Source organism: Panthera leo, chromosome F3 (assembly GCF_018350215.1).
Source record: "Panthera leo isolate Ple1 chromosome F3, P.leo_Ple1_pat1.1, whole genome shotgun sequence".
NCBI classification, from domain to species: domain Eukaryota; kingdom Metazoa; phylum Chordata; class Mammalia; order Carnivora; family Felidae; genus Panthera; species Panthera leo.
In genome coordinates, this window is record NC_056696.1 from 63,878,504 (window position 1) to 63,889,855 (window position 11,352).

Sequence of the window (11,352 nt, forward strand, 5' to 3'; positions counted from 1 at the left end):
TACTCATATATGGAACTACTGTCTCCAAAGATGTGTGCATTTTAAGTGTTGCTAAATATTGCCAAATTACCGTCCAGAAAGAGTAAAGCAATTTGTAGTACCGTTAGCAATAAATGAAACAACAAGGTCTCCCCCCGCCCCCCTCCCCCAAACAGGTCATGGTTAACAAAAGAGCTGTTTTTGCTAATTCCGTGATTGAAATGGAATCTCAGAACAATTTTAATGTCCATCTACCTCTTTTATGAAGAGTGAGGCTGATTTTTTTTTTCTTTTTTTTAAAGTAAGCTCTGTGTCCAATGTGGGGCTTGAACTCAGGATCTTGAGATCAAGGGTCACATGCTCTGTCAACTGAGCCAGCCAGGCGCCCTTAGCTAAATGTCTTCTGATAAGCTTAGCGTTCATTTGTATTTCCTTTTTCGTTTTCTGTGAATCCTTATAGCCTTTGCCTCTTTTAAATGACCATTCATTTTTTTCATAGTCATTTATGTGAAGGCTTATTGTTTTCTTTCTTTCCTTTTTTGTATGAAAGCAATTAGACATTTGTGATGAGTTATAAATAATTTTCCCAGTTTACTGTCAGTCTTTGCTGTTCTTAACAGCATTTTTAAAAAAATTTTTTTAACGTTTATTTATTTTTGAGACAGAGACAGAGCATGAACGGGGGAGGGTCAGAGAGAGAGGGAGACACAGAATGTGAAACAGGCTCCAGGCTCTGAGCAGTCAGCACAGAGCCCGACGCGGGGCTGGAACTCACGGACCGCGAGATCGTGACCTGAGCCGAAGTCGGATGCTCAACCGACTGAGCCACCCAGGCGCCCCTTTAACAGCATTTTTAACCATTTAGAAAATGTTCATGCACGAGGTGGAGCGTACCAGTCTTTTTGCTTCTATGGCTTCTGGTATGTCGCTACAACAGTCTAGATTATTTTATAAAAACAACACCCAGGGTGGGAATGCAAGCTGGTGCAGCCACTCTGGAAAACAGTATGGAGGTTCCTCAAAAAACCAAATAGAACTACCCTACGACCCAGCCATTGCATTACTAGGTATTTATCCAAGGGATACAGGTGTGCTGTTTCAAAGGGACACATGCACCCCCATGTTTATAGCAGCACTATCAACAATAGCCAAAGGATGGAAAGAGCCGAAATGTCCATCGATGGATGAATGGATAAAGGAGATGTGGTATATCTATACAATGGAGTATTACTCGGCCGTCAAAAAGAACAAAACCTTGCCATTTGCAACTATGTGGATGGAACTGGAAGGTATTATGCTAAGCGAAATTAGTCAGAGAAAGACAAATATCCTATGACTTCACTCATATGAGGACTTTAAGAGACACAACAGATGAACATAAGGGAAGGGAAACAAAAATAATATAAAAACAGGGAGGGGGACAAAACAGAAGAGACTCATAAATATGGAGAACAAACTGAGGGTTACGGGAGGGGTTGGGGGAGGGGGGATGGGCTAAATGGGGAAGCGGCACTAAGGAATCTCCTCCTGAAATCATTGTTGCACTATACGCTAACTAATTTGGATGTAAATTTTAAAAAATAAAAAATTAAATTAAAAAAATATACGTATGCAAAAAACCCCACAAAAAACAAAAAACCAGGGCACCCGGCTGGCTCAGTCTACAGAGCGCGCAAGTCTTGATCTCAGGGTCGTGAGTTCAAGCCCCACGCTGGGTGTAGAGCTTACTTAAAAAACAACAAAAAGATTATCCTGTATTTTCCTCTACTACTCTCTTTCCTAACGTGAAAATGGCTTTGTTTGTTGTAGCTTATTTAAACAATATAGAAAAGTGAAATCAATTCAAAATCCTACCCCAGGAGATTAAAAACTTCTATTATTTTGAGTATATGTCCTTCCCGACATTCTGCACGCACACTTTCTTTCTTCTGCTTTCTTTGGGTTTAATTTACTTCTAGGTTTTTGAGATAACACGAGGCTCACCCATCGTCAGCTTTTCTTTTTTCCTAATCTATGCATTGAGTATACATTTCCTTGGTAAAGCATAGCTTCAGCCCATCCTGTAAATTTTGGCATGTACTATTTTTATTATCATTCAGTTCAAATTCTCCTCTAACTCCAATTATAATTGGGTGTTTTTTCCCAAGATTTTATTTTTGTTCATTTATTTATTTTGAGACAGAGACAGACAGAGAGTGCAGGGGAGGGGCAGAGAGAGAGGGAGAGAGAATCCCAAGCAGGCTCTGGGCCGTCAGTGAACAGCCCGATGGAGCTCAATGCCAAGAACCGTGAGATCAACACCTGAGCTGAGATGAAAAGTCGGATGCTTAACCGAGGCTATTTCCTAATTTGTAAAACAGAATTTGTAGTTACCTTGTCACTGATTTCTAGCTTACCTGCAATGACAGCAAGAAACATGCTTTGTATACGTTCAATCCATTGAAATTTGTTCTACAGCACAATACCGTCGTTTTTTTAAATGTTCCAACTGCAGGGCACCTGGGTGGCTCAGTCAGTTGAGCATCTGACTTCAGCTCACATCACGATCTCATGTGTGACTTCGGCTCAGGTCATGATCTCACAGCTGGTGAGTTCGAGCCCGGCATCGGGGTCACCGTTGTCAGCATGGAGCCTGCTTCTGCTCCTCTGTCCCCTGTTCTCTCTCTGCCCTGCCCCTGCTTATGCTCTCTCTCTCTCTCTCTCCCCCAAATAGACATGAAAAATAATAGTAATAAAATGTTCCAGTGTGCTTGAAAATAATTTGTAGTTTGCAGTCGTTAGGTATAGTGGACTATACATGCTTGCTGAATTCCATTTGATCCTTGATATTGATATTATTGATATATTGATAATAATTGATATTATTTAAGTTTTTTTCTACCTTACTGATTTTTTTTTGGGGGGGGGGCCTACTGATTCTGAAAGAGATACTCTCTATCAGTTTAGCCTTGCTGTTTACAGTGAGGTGTGTTCAGTCTCCTCTTATGACTGTAAATTCGTCTATTTTTTCCTTATAGCTCTGTTGCTGTACGTAATTTGAGACTGTTATTAAATATATACAAATTTACAGCTTCCTGGTAAGTTGCAGTGATTGACATGAAGTGCCCTTCTTTATTTCTAGTAATGCTTTTTGCCTTGAAGTCTACTATATCTACTTTACATAATTTTCTTTTTGGTTTATGTTTGCGTGGTATGCCTTTTTCCGTTCTTTTACATTCAGCATTGTTGTGCCCTTAAGTTTAGATAGCTTCTAGTATTTTACATTAATTATGATTGGATATTCATCTATACGGGATTGATTTGGATGAAGGGTATGCGGTATGGACCCAACATTTTCCCCCTGGGTGTTGATTCAGTTGCACCAACACCACTCATTAAATAATGCATATTCTTGGGGCGCCTGGATGTCTCAGTTGGTGAAGCATCCAACTCTTGATTTCGGCTCAGGTCATGATGTCCTGGTTCATGAGCTCGAGCCCCGCATCAGGCTCTGTGCTGACAGCTGCAGAGCCTGCTTGGGATTCTCTGTCTCCCTCTCTCTCTGCCCCTACCCCGCTCGCTCTCTGTCTCTGCCTCTCTCAAAATAAATAAACATTTTAAAAAGTAATTAATGAATTCAATAATGCAAACCTTTATCAATACAAAATTTCGACATGTATTTGGGTCTCTTTTCATTTCTATTCTGTTGCATAGAGTTGTTCACACACAGGACATCACCCACAGCTTTAATTAGTGTCGCTTTATAATATTTTCTTCTTTTTTTTACAGATTTTAATTGTATTATTTTTTAATGTTTATTTATTTATTTTGAGAGAGTGTTAAAGGGGGAAGGGCAGAGAGAGAGAGGGAGACAGAGGATCCAAAGCAGGCTCTGAGCTGACAGCGGAGATCCTGACGTGAGGCTCGAACCCATGAACTGTGAGATCATGACCTGAGCTGAAGTCAGACACTTAACCCACTGAGCCCCCCAGGGGCCCCTAGATTTTTATTTTAAAGTAATCTCTATATCCAGTGTGGGGCTCACACTTACAACCCCGAGATCAAGAATCACATGCTATATGGACTGAGCTGGCCAGGAGCCCCTATAATACATTTTTCAATCTGGCTGGGCCAGCTTCTCTTTGTTACTTTTCCAGGATTTTCCTTTCAATCCTCTTTTATTTCTCCATGTAAACTTAAAATAAGCCTGTTTAATTTTAAAAACTCCTGCCAATATTTTTCTACGGATCATATTAAATTTATAGACAACTTTGGAAAAGTGACATCATTATATATTCTCTCTATCCAAGAACATGATGTTACTTTCCATTTGTTCAAGTTTTCTTTTATGTGGGTAGCATTTTAAAATTCATACAGATCTTGCACATTCTTGTTAAGGTTATTCCTAGGCATTTTATCTGTTTTGTTGCTATGGAGTCTTTTCTTTAATTACATCTTTAACTTAGTGTTTATATATATAAAGGATATTTATTTTTACATGTTGCTTTCCTCCCACTTTACTAAATTCTACTATTATTTGCTGTAATTTTAAAGTTGATTCGCATGAGTGATCTAGGTAAATAAGATATCTTCTGTAATAATGCTAATTATATTATTATTTTAACGGTATGGAAACGTATATAAATAGCTAAAGCTTGGAACATGAAGAAATGATGTAAAATGAGGAGTGAGGAAAATTCTTTATGTTAGTTATAAGTTCATTAATGATCAACTAAAACAGTATTTTAGGATCCTTGGCATTTTAAATGACAGGATCCTTAGCATTTTAAATGAGTTCAGCCCCTGGACACATGGTATTCTAGAAATCAGAAGTATTATGTAAGTGAAATTTTGTCCCCTTTACATAATCTGAAGAACTCACAATACAGCAAATGTCCACATTTTCAAAGGGTGCAATTCTCGATGGTGAATTCTGGAAACTGAAAAACAGATGATTGATTCTTAGTAAAATTACAGAACATGTATTAAAAAATGGCTTATCAAGACCACAATGAGATATCACCCCACACCTGTCAGAATGACTAACCTTAACAACTCTGGGAACAACAGATGTTGGCGAGGATGCAGAGAAGGAGGAACACTTCTCTCTGCTGGTGGGAATGCAAACTGGTGCAGCCGCTCTGGAAAACAGTGTGGAGGTTCCTCAAAAAATTAAACATAGAACAACCGTACGACCCAGCGACTGCACTGCTAGGTATTTGTCCAAAGGCTACAAGAGTGCTGATTCAAAGGGGCACATGCGTCCCAATGTTTATAGCAGCACTATCAACAATAGCGAAAGGATGGAGAGACCCAAATGTCCATCAAGGATATGGACATGATGAATGGATAAAGAAGATGTGGGATATATATATATATATACTTACACATATACCTATATATATATATGTGTGTGTGTGTGTGTATACCTACATATATATATATATATACATATATATATATATATGTAGGTATACACACACACACACACATATATATATGTAGGTATATGTGTAGGTATATATGTGTTTATATATATATATATATAACACACACATATATATATAACACATATATACACACACACACACACACACACACACACACACTGGAATATTTCTCAGTGATTGAAAAGAATGAAATCTTGGCCTTTGCAATAATGCGGATGGAACTAGAGTGTATTGTGCTATGTGAAATAAGTCAGCCCGAGAAAGACAAATATTATATGATTTCACTCATATGTGGAATTTAAGAAATACAACAGATGATCATAGGGGAAGGGAAGAAAAAAGAAGATAAAAACAGAGAGGGAGGCAAACTGTGAGAGACTCTTAAGTACAGAGAACAAATTGAGGGTTGCTGGAGGGGGGATGGGCTAACTGGGCGAGGAACATTAAGGGGGACACTTGTTGGGATGAGCACTGGGGGTTATATGTAAGTGATGAATCACTAAATTCAATTGTTGAAATCATTATTACATGTCAACTAAAAAAGAAAAAAAAAAAGTGATTTATGCGCACTGAGAAAAGAAGGCTGTGGTCCCCAGATGCCTACAGCCGTTTACCGCAATCCACTACGCGATGTCAAGTCTTCCTCGCCTTTGGTCCTCTTGCCTAGGTATCCTCAGCCTAGGAGTATCCTATTCTCTGCAGGGTGGTTAGCTGCTTTGTGGCCTTTGGGTCTCAGTTTCCAAGTCACCTCTTCAAAGAGAGACTTTCCCTGGGGCACCTGGCGGGTTCAGTCAGTTAAGCGTCAGACTCTTGGTTTTGGCTCAGGTCCTAATCTCACGGTTCGTGGGTTTGAGCCCCGCATCGGGCTCTGCGCTGATGGTGTGGAGCCTGCTTGGGATTCTCTCCCTCTCCTTCTCTCTGCCCCTCCCTGCTCGTTCTCACTCTCTCCCCCTCAAAATAAATCAATAAACATTTAAAGAGAGAGAGAGAGAGAGAGAGAGAGACTTTTCCTGATCACTCATTTTTCTGTCACAGACTTCTGTTCTTTTCCTTCCTAGCACCTCTCTCAATTTAGAATATTTATTTTCTTTCCTTAGTGTCTGTATGCTCATGTAAACAGTGAGCTCCATGAAGACCTACCTGTGTCTTTTTTTAAGATTTTATTTTAGTATTTTTAGAAATGTTTTATTTATTTTGAGAGAGAGAGAGAACAGAGCACACACATACGGGAGGAGCGGAGAGGGAGAGAGGGAGAGAGGAACTCCTAAGCAGAGCCTGACGTGGGGTTTGATCTCATGAACTGTGAGATCATGACCCGAGCCGAAACCAAAGAGGTGAATACTTAACTGACTGAGCCACTCAGGCGCCCCTAAAGATTTTATTTTCAAATAGTCTCTACACCCAGTGTGGGGCTCAAACTCACAACCCTGAGATCAAGAGTCACTCCGAGCCAGCCCAGGCGCTCCAAGTTAAGTAAATCTAAGTGACATTCTTTGCCCGTGTTACTTTGTTACAAACTAGGAGAATGTCATAGAGGGTATATCTTTTTTTTTTTTTTTTTAATTTTTCAAGTTTATTTATTTATTTTGAGAGAGACAGAAACAGCATGAGTGGGGAGGGGCAGAGAGAGAGGGAGGGAGAGAATCCCAAGCAGGCTTTGCACTGTCAGCACAGAGTCTGATGTGGGGCTCGAACCCACAAAACTGTGAGATCATGACCTGAAACTAACCGGCTGAGCCACCCAGGCACCCTGATGGTATATCTTGCTTTCAGAAAAACATAGGTTTCCTGACAAGTTCCTTTAAACAGAGAATGGGCTAGAATATAGAAGCGTTTTTATTTGACTGAACAACCAATCAACCAAAGAATTGATTCTCTAATTAGCTAGCCGGGGAGGCCGATTTAGCAGGGCCGTTTTGGGTCATGGCCTGTAGGATACCCAGTGGCTTAGAAAGTCATCCACATGGGGGCAGCAGAGAGCACTGGTAAAGAACCCCAGGGATTTCTGAAACCTGCTGAAAATTCTAACCCATAAATACTGGGTAACATTGATAGAGCACTTACCATGGGCTGGGTCCTATGCTAACAGTTCATATATGTTAACTTAATATAATCACTAAAACAATGACCTATGGGGTGGATGTTATATTTGCCCTTTTACAGAAGCTCAGAGAAGCGAAGGAACTTGCCCAAAGTCGTTATCAGTGAGTCAGAGCAGGGGAATGGGCAAAGGGAACAGGTTAAGGAGATTTTTACACAGGTCACTAGGATTCATGACTGATTGTGGTCCCATTCAGAAGCCAGGAGATACTGGAGTTCTAGCTAAGGGCTTATAGTTAGGTTTGAAGTTCAAATGAAACTAGGAGCTAACAAGATGTCTGGCTGAAAAAGAATAACATGAACAGATTGCAGTTAACAGACCCAAGAACTAGAGAGAACTGTCAGGTCCACAAGTCACTGAAGGGCCAACATTCAAGAGTAAAGCCCAGGCAGGGACACAGGAATCAGAGTGGTCCTGCAAGAGTCAAGAGGACTTTTTTTTTTTTTAATGTTTATTCATTTTTGAGAGAGAGAGAGACAGAGACAGTGAGTGCGTGCGCATTACGGGGCAGAGAGAGAGGGAGACACAGAATCGGAAGCAGGCTCCTGGCTCTGAGTTGTCAGCACAGAGCCCAGTGTGGGGCTCGATCCCATGAACCATGAGATCATGACCTAAGCTGAAGTCTGACGCTTAACTGAGTGAGCTGCCCAGGCACCCCAGAGTTTTGTTTTGAAGTTTATTTATTTTGAGAGAGAGCACGGGCAGGGGAGGGGCAGAGAGAGAGAATCGCAAAAAGGTTCCGCACTGTCAGCACAGGGCCCAAAGTGGGGCTCAGACTCAGGACTGCCCGAGTTCATGACCTGAGCTGAAACCAAGAGTCGGATGCTTAACTGACGGAGCGACCCAGGTGCCCCAATTTCCCCAAATTTCTAGTGGAAGCAAGGAGGGGGTAGAAAGGGATCATAAGGCAAGAGACGAAGTTGTTGCTTTCACTGTAGAGGTGACGGAGAGGTTAAGCCAAGGGGGAAATGGTTTAGCTATGGCTAACACAAAACCTTAATGTGTTCGAAACACTTTTTCAGGTGACAGGTGTGACAGTGCCCGTTTCCACACGGGTCTCTCCGCTTTAGCTCGTGTTTTTACAGTTCATCTCAGGAAATCTGCTCAGCTCTGACGTGGCCATTACGATCTCTTCAACACCTATTACATCTCAAGGCTTCATGTCTAGAGAGTGAACTTCCAAGGCTCCCCAGACAAGACATTCCTACAGACGCAGCCACCGATGGATTGACTAGCTTAGGGACAGCCGGCCGGGCCCTGGGATTTGTAAAGCTCAGTTGCTAAGTTGAAGGGGAGCCCCAGCCCTCCCTTTCATTTTCCATTCTGAGCTTAGAGGCACTGTGGTTTCTCCCCCGTAGGCTTCAATGGGCACACTGGACACCACACTATTGGAGAAGGCCGTCCTCAGCACGCCATTTCCTCTCTGAACCTCTCAATGCGGTTGCGCTAAGTTTGGAGAGGACGGGTGGGCTCATGGAGAGGAATTACTGCCATGACGTCCGCATCGCCAGCATGTCAAGCCACTTTCAGGATGTGGGTATGGCGAGAACGTGAGGTTAATTTTAGTAGTAGACCTGTTTTTCTTTTGGGGGGGACTTACGTATTTGGGGGCACCCCCCACCCCGACATCACAGCTACCTATGTCCTGATGAGTCTTCCTCGAGGGAAAGCGAGGGAGCAATCTATGAAGAAAATGAGGTGAGAGAGGAGGCTGTTTACAGAGGAGGAGTTCCCATGGGTTCAAGGGGGAAATGAGTGGGGTGGAAATTTTTGGCTTTTTCTAAGGGAGACCTCTTCCCTTTGACCTTCTTTTTTTGATAATGTTTATTTCTGAGAGACAGAGAGAGAGAGAGAGAGAGAGAGAGAGAGAGCGCATGAGGGGGAGAGGAAAAGAGAGAGAGGGAGACACAGGACTGAAGCAGGCTCCAGGCTCTGAACTGTCAGCACAGAGCCCGACGCGGGGCTCGAATTCACAGACTGCGGAGATCATGACCTGAGCCGAAGTCGGATGCTTATCCGACTGAGCCACCCAGGTGCCCCTCTTCTTCTTTTAATTTAATTTTATTTTCTATTTTATTTATTTATTTATTTTATTTAATTTTATTTATTTTTGAGACAGAGAGAGAGCATGAGCAGGGGAGGGGCAGAGAGAGGGAGACACAGAATCCAAGGCAGGCTCCAGGCCTTGAGCTGTCAGCACAGAGGCCAACGCAGGGCTCGAACTCACATGACTGTGAGATCATGACCCAAGCCGAAGTCGGATGCCCAACTGGCTGAGCCACCCAGGCGCCCCACCCCATTCCTTTCAACCTTTTTTTTTTTAATTTTTTTTTTTAACGTTTTATTTACTTTTGAGACAGGGAGAGACAGAGCATGAACAGGGGAGGGTCAGAGAGAGGGAGACACAGAATCCGAAACAGGCTCCAGGCTCTGAGCGGTCAGCACAGAGCCCGACGCGGGGCTCGAACTCACGGACCGCGAGATTATGACCTGAGCTGAAGTCGGCGGCTTAAACCGACTGAGCCATCCAGGCGCCCCCCTTTCAACCTTCTAAAGTAGAGGCTGTTCATCTTCAGAGGATTGTGCTTTCACCATCTTGCTAAAACTCGTTCCCCCTTGAAGCTCCAGCCCTCCTGCTTTTTGAGGACCCCCAGCACCTATTCAGTAACCTCTGTCTGCCAACTCCCCTATCGTTCTGGGTAGTTTTAGGAAAATCCACGTGACCTCGAGTTAGTTGTTTTTCTTTTAATGAGTCGCCCCGCCCCCGTTACTTCTTGACTTGCTCACCTCCAGTCTATACCCCTACTTTCCTTATCTTCACCATTTCGGCTACACAGGGTTTTCTTTCTTTCTTCCTTTTTTTAAAAGAGAGAATCCACTTCCAATTTTATTTTTTAAGTAACCCCGGCACCCAATGTGGGGCTTGAACTCGCAACCCTGAGACTCTTGAGTCGCATGCTCTCCCCACTGAGCCAGCCAGGTGCCCCAACACGGGTTTTTTCTTGAGGGCAGCTTCAGGGCCATGGCAAGGAACGGGAGAGGCAGCAATGCTGAGTGTGGAAACATGGGTGGTGTCAGAACCGGATTCTGAGATGGGACTGGCAGCCATGATGCACAAGGGTGGAAAGCACAGGGATCAGATTCCACATATGTGGGGGAAGGTTCATGATCTGCATGTGACCTCTGTGCCAAGCTTCCAGAAAAAGTAGGTCTGGAACTAAAAGCACGTTTCCTGTTAGGTGCCTTCCTGAGGACATCTGACACTTTTAACAACTGTGATCCTCTTGAAACACTCACTCTCTTCCGTCAGATTCTACAACAGTTATCACCCCATTTCTACTCTTTCTCATTGGCTGTTCCTCTTCAAAGATTCTCCGAGGGCCCTTTTTCTACTTGGACTTTAAAAAAAATTTCTTTTTTAATGTTTATTTTTGAGAGAGAGCAAGCAGAGAAGGGAGACAGAGAGAGAGAGAGAGAGAGAGAGAGAGAGAGGATCGGAAGCAGGCTCCAGGCTCTGAGCTGGCAGCACAGAGCCCGATGTGGGGCTCGAACCCACGAACCGTGAGATCATGACCTGAGCTGAAGTCAGACGCTTAATCAACTGAGCAATCCAGTGCCCCTCTACTTGTACCTTAAATGTTGGAATTCTCCCCAAAGCACTCTCCTTAGCTCTCTGCTGTTCTCTGGAATTTACCCAAATCTACAGCTTCAACTGCCACTGAAATGTTCGTAATTCCGAATTTCTGACCTATATATCACTAAAGTTTAAAAAAAAAAAAAAGTAGTTTTCTGTAAAGACCACATATGTACATAGGAAAACAAATTCAAACAGTAAAGACGGAT